The following is a 5,688-nucleotide window of genomic DNA, read 5'->3' as shown; positions in this document are numbered from 1 at the left end:
ATCTGGGAGCTTATAAGCTCACTTCTTGCCCTTTGCTTCTCTTGTTTCTTGTTTGTCAACTATGTGTTAATATTGTTTCATAAATGTTATCTGTCTTGGTGGGCTCAGTCAGGTGATTAAACTGCATTCACATTTCATGTTTCTCTTTGGATTTATGCAAGTGATAGTTGACAAGATGTTTAGTCAATTACACAGGAAAGCACAGGAAAAGAGTATACGCAAACCATAGTGCAGGGGACACAAAGCTTGACTATGACTTCATAAACTATGTGTAAAAACATATGATATCACTAAAGGAATGTTGCATCATGTACCTCTGTTAGGGGTTGCACTGGAGCACTTCGACACCTGGTTCTTGTTTAAGCACTGAAATAGGCTGCCAGTACAACTACAGATAAAAATTGGGCACAGGGTCATTAGAGGATGAAAATGTTTGAAACAGGTTGACTTTCTCAGATTTTGCAAAAAAACAAACAAACAAAAAAAAAAAAACCTTTTGCCATTAGTGATCACACATTGTAATAACTATATTTCTTCTGTCTACTTTCATTCTGCATAGGTTTCATGACTCCTGAAAGCGTAAGAACACTGTTTTGATCTGTTGTGTATTGCTGTATGTTTGTAAGATTTGTTTCGTGAAAGCTGTTGCACAAATGGTGGTAGTCCTGGTGTTTATTTTGCACTGATAGCACAAAATAAAAGCATTGAACACATGAAAATGAGTGGTCATTTAACACTGGCAGGTTATGTTATCCAACCAGTCATCCATCCAACAGCCTGGACCGAAGAAATGTTGGTGTCTTGTGTGGGATAAGGCTGCTCCAGCCTTCTGTGAGAAAGTAGCAAAAGCTTTCAGCATAAGAAGGAAGTACAGTGGAAAACTCTAGCTGTGTCTTTGATGATTAAGTTTAGAAGGAAAATATTGAATAGTCTGTGCACGTGAACTGCAATTCTCTCGAACGACTGTCTGCACAGGCTCTGTCCTTGATAGAAACTCGTACAGTACGTGACAAATAAGGAAGTGATGTCGAGCTGGGCCCTGCCTGCAGCTGTGGGTTTATCAAGGTGGCATAGCCCTGTCCTGGGATAACAAACAAGGGCACAAGTGTGAGTTATGCTGGCTCAGTGCCAGAGGTCCTGAAAACCAGGAAAGACACTTACTTGAATTTTTTTTTTTTTTTTACTTTGTAGAGGCAGTCTACTGAATGTTCTAACTCTTTTCCAGGTGATGGTGAACTCTGCAGCTATCTCAACCTCAACATGTGTTTATGCCGCTCCAACAACAGGCTTCTCCTCAAATTCTGCTGCCTCCACTCCAGCCAGTGCCACAACAGCAGTTCCCCCCCAAACAGCAGTTCAGCCAGTCCTAGTATCTCCCCTTTCTCTAGGGAGGCCAGGTAGAGTGTACATACTGCAGCTAGGGACTTGGATGTCTTAAGTTTTCAGTTACATCTTCCCGTCTTGTGGGGTGGGTTTTTTTTGTTTTGTTTTGTTGTTTGTTTTTTTTTTTCCCCAACCTCTCCAAGACAAATGTTAAAAAGCTTTAAAAAAAAAATCAACACTTGCTTTGGCTTTAAATGACTTAATAGTAGCTGTAAGTTAGCTGCTGACTTCTTGCTTTCATGCTTTGAAGAGGAGAGTTGCCCCTGAATTTGCATGGGAACTGGAGGTCTCTGCTTTGAGTTCCCCCCTCGCCACCTTTAGCCATCAATGCCGAGTGTTTTGCTAGAAAGTTATTTTCAGAAGGCAGAAGTTGATGGCAGCTTCCTCTTCCCACCTGTTTCCTACAGTTACTTTTCCTCTTGATTTGAGATACTGGTTAGAGCTGTAAAAGAAAACTTGGGTTATTCAGCCTGCTTGTCCTCTTGATAGCAATGTTCAGCTTGTCCCAATGTGTAGTGCTCAGACTGGATAGGAGTTGGAGTTCAGTTATGGTTACCTGTGTTACCACGGCATCATGTACAACAGCTTTTAGTTGGCTTTAATTTTTAGCTGTATTGAGGGTTGCTGTCTTCCAGTTCACTGCTCACAGGGTGGTGGAAACATGGCACATTATGAACCCTATCATCCTCAGCATCCTCCTCAGCGACATAATCGTGGATTTGGGATGCCAAGGTATGAAGCCTTGACAGCCTGTCTGAGATCACCACCCCGTTCTCTGTTCATTCTTGCTGCAGACTAGTTAGGAGAGAGTTTGTGCTATTTAATAGGTAGAACTGCAAATGAGTTCCATCTGAGAGGCACTTCCTGGTAATTGCACCTTTTACCCTTTAAACTTAGGGGATCTGCCCGATTTATAAACAGGCACAACATGGTTGGCCCTCAAATAGCATTCTACCCCAGTCCAGGAAAGAGATGCTATCAGAGCTATGACAATTTCTCCTGCAGGTCCTGGTAAGTGCATCCAAACCTCTTTACAAGGCATTGCTCTGAAAGAGCTGGGGAGGATGGTGGTCTGTGGAGGGCTGAGCTGGCTGTTTAGTGGCCCAGCGTGAAATAATGGGCTTATTGTGCCTCTCCAAAAAGAACAAAGTTAAACTTGAGCAAAGAAACCAAGGTGGACCTCCAGATGGTGATTCTTAACCTGCTTTCTTGTTTTTAAAGCTCCTACAGCCGTAGCCGCCGTCAGCTGCAGTGTGTGAATAAGGAATGTCAGTATGGGTTTGTAGCAGGGAACGGAGGGGAGCCTCAAGGACTAGAAGAAATGCTAACTTTCTATGAAATTGAAGGAGAGGATGACACTGCTTTTCCTGCTTTACCAGTAAGTTATGAACAAAGGATGTGTTAGCAGCCTTCTCTTATTTTAATTGTTCCTCTTGGAATCAGCTGTGGCAGTGAATGTGTTTTTGGGAAGGGAAGGCTGACATTAGTCCAGGTCACGTAAAACCTGCTCGAATCCTCAGTTTTTCTGAAAACAGTACTTGTTTTCTCTTTAGTATATTTTTATATTTTTTAATATATTTTCATAGAAGTAGGGTGACATTTCTCCTCTCTGCAGTTTGAAACCAAAAGGCCTGCTGCTTTCACAGGTGCTGCTGATGTGCTGTGCAGTAACTCTGTTCTCTAACTTTTTTTAGCTTATTTATTGCTTCATAAGGTAGTTATGTTTTAGTGAAGATTGACTTGATTTCTAGATGTCTATAAGTAGAATCAAAACAAAAACTGGTCTCCTAGTGTACTGGCTTCTGTTCCAGCATTCCACAGACATCAGTAATTCCAGTATCAATTTGTCACTTCACTCTCCCAGCTCTTCCTTTGTACTGTTATCGCTGCTATGAAGCAGCTGTTCCATTCAGCTCTTATGCGTCTTTTGCATAGATTTGCATAAACAATTTAAGAACAAAATCAGATTTAAAAAAAACCAAACCCTTGTTCTGAAAGTAGGTGCAGTTTCAGCTAGATACTAAGAAGCTGGCATTTGTGTGAGCCTTTGGATTGTTTTTGATATTTTCCTGCCTGTGGTCAATGTCACAGCCAACTCGCCAGCACTTTCAGGAGTAAGCTTACAGGTGTTAGATGTAAGGAAGGATCTGTGTGCGCTTCCTAAAATAGCTGTGTGGATTGTTGCTCTGATCAAATATGTTGAACGGTAAGAGTTGAGAATTGGCAACAGCGGAACAAATCCTTGTGCATTTCAAGACTGGAGGCTTGCATTTTTGACACTGTGCCTTCCTCTGCTCTTCCTGAGCCTTTAAAACAAATCTGTATTTGAATCTGAGAAATCAACAATTTTTCTCATAATATTGTTAATATCAGTTCATAAATGTTACCGTATATTGCTGCATGTTTAACACTTATTGATCAAATCCTTTTTACTTTCACGTGACTTCAGTGTTTGGGTCTCTGAGCTGGATTCTGAAATTGATGGCTGCAAGATCTTGTAAGGAATTTGAGTCCTCCAAATTCAAACAGAGCCTCCTTTAGATAAAGAGGTGAATTCGGTAGCTTCAGACTGTGGCACAATTGCCATTTGCCAAACTTGAAATCAGCTCTGTGGGCCTGTGCTACTGTTTAGTGGTTTTTTGGTTTTTTTTTTTTTTTTTTCCCCTCTTTCTTTCTACTTAGTAAAGTGTTGGTGAAAAGGGGATTGAGTATAGAACTGGGAGGGGGAAAAATGTATTTCCTTCAGTATCTCTCTTAAGTAATCATGGAAACAAAAACATTGTAGGAATAAGTGACACCTTACAGTTTTATCTAAAATTCATGCAGCAGTTTTGGTGTTGATCCTGTTTCCTTAAAACTCTTGAGATCTTTTTTTTTTCCTGCTTTAATAGAAAATGGTAATATAATCCTTTGTTGGGAGAGTTGCAAGCTTGGCTTCTGTTTTGTCTCCTCAAATCTCTAATTGCTGTACATTTAACTTGGCAATTTAATAATGGCTTTTCAAGATGGAGGAGCCAAGTAAAAAGTCAAAGCATGATGAAAATGACTCCTGAATAGCTAATTTGATTAGGAGCTGCTGTGCTGTTTTTAAAAACAAAACAAAACATGCACACTTTTGCAAAGTAATTGGTTGCAGTTAGGACCTTGGCTGTTGTATTTTTGCTTCTAGAGGAGTATTAGACTTGCACAGACATTTCTCAGAAAAGGGAGAAGATACCACAGGATTTTTTCCTCCTTTCTCTGAAAAAGCATTTGCTAGACTAACCTCTTAAAGAAACCAGTAAAGCATGTGACTTATTTTTTGAACTTTAAAATGGAACAGACTTAAGCAGTACAGTCTCCATGATGGAGTCATCAAGTGTGTTTCCACCTCAGTCACGAGTGCCATCTGCCATATCCCGAACAGTTGCTGTCAAGCACCAAAGTGAATATCTTCCACTTTCAAGCTTTAGCTGTGAATAATGCCTCCTTTCTTCTACTGTCACTGAGGCAGTCTTGCCTTTTTTTCAACACAAATGGTTATCATAGCTAAGTTTGATGTTTTATCTTCTGGTATTAGTTTGTCTACTGAAGTTAACTTTTTTCAAAATTAGAAACACTGACTGATAATTCTGGTATGGAGTCAAGTTTTTTGCATGTTTTTGCTTAGTACTCTAGTAGCTGGATTATTCAGCAGTAGCCATGGCTATCGTGGCTGTGTTGGCCACTTTAATATTCATGAAAATTACATTAATTTCTATACTAATATAGAGTATGTGGCCAGTTAACTTATTTATGGATTTGATATACAGAGGTACCTCTGTTACTTGAAACATGTATTTTTGCCAGGGCTGTCTAGGCTCAAAATGAACTTTTTGAACTAGCAAGCAGTGGCTGTGGAGAACAGTTAGCAGCGTGTCCTGGAGCTGGTTGAAGAATGTTCTCTTTAGGTCAGGAAATGCTGACTTTTTATTAACAGCAAAACAGTTTAAATGTTACAGGCATTTAGGTGAATGCTGGGGTCTCTTATTTTCAGTTCAACCTTCCAGAGTTGTGTTGCACTACAGTAGCTCTACATCACTTACTAAAACAGCTGCCAAAAAAAGCCACAGCTCTACCTAAACCACAGCTAACCTGCTTCATACTTCATCTAGAGATCACTAGGGCTGGCTGCAGCATCCCTGTACTAATAATATTCCTGGCTTTGTGGTTAAGTGTTTCAGTGGCTAATTGCTACAAAACAGTTGCCCTTTCAGAGGCTATAAGATAATTCACGTCAAAAGTACACAGAATTTTGGTGGTTGGTTTAAGAGGGGTTTTTTTTGT

This window comes from Chlamydotis macqueenii, chromosome 11, assembly GCF_036417535.1.
Source record: "Chlamydotis macqueenii isolate bChlMac1 chromosome 11, bChlMac1.mat, whole genome shotgun sequence".
Classification (NCBI taxonomy): Eukaryota; Metazoa; Chordata; class Aves; order Otidiformes; family Otididae; genus Chlamydotis; species Chlamydotis macqueenii.
The sequence above is the reverse complement of the archived record's forward strand: the minus strand, read 5'-3'. Positions refer to the sequence as shown.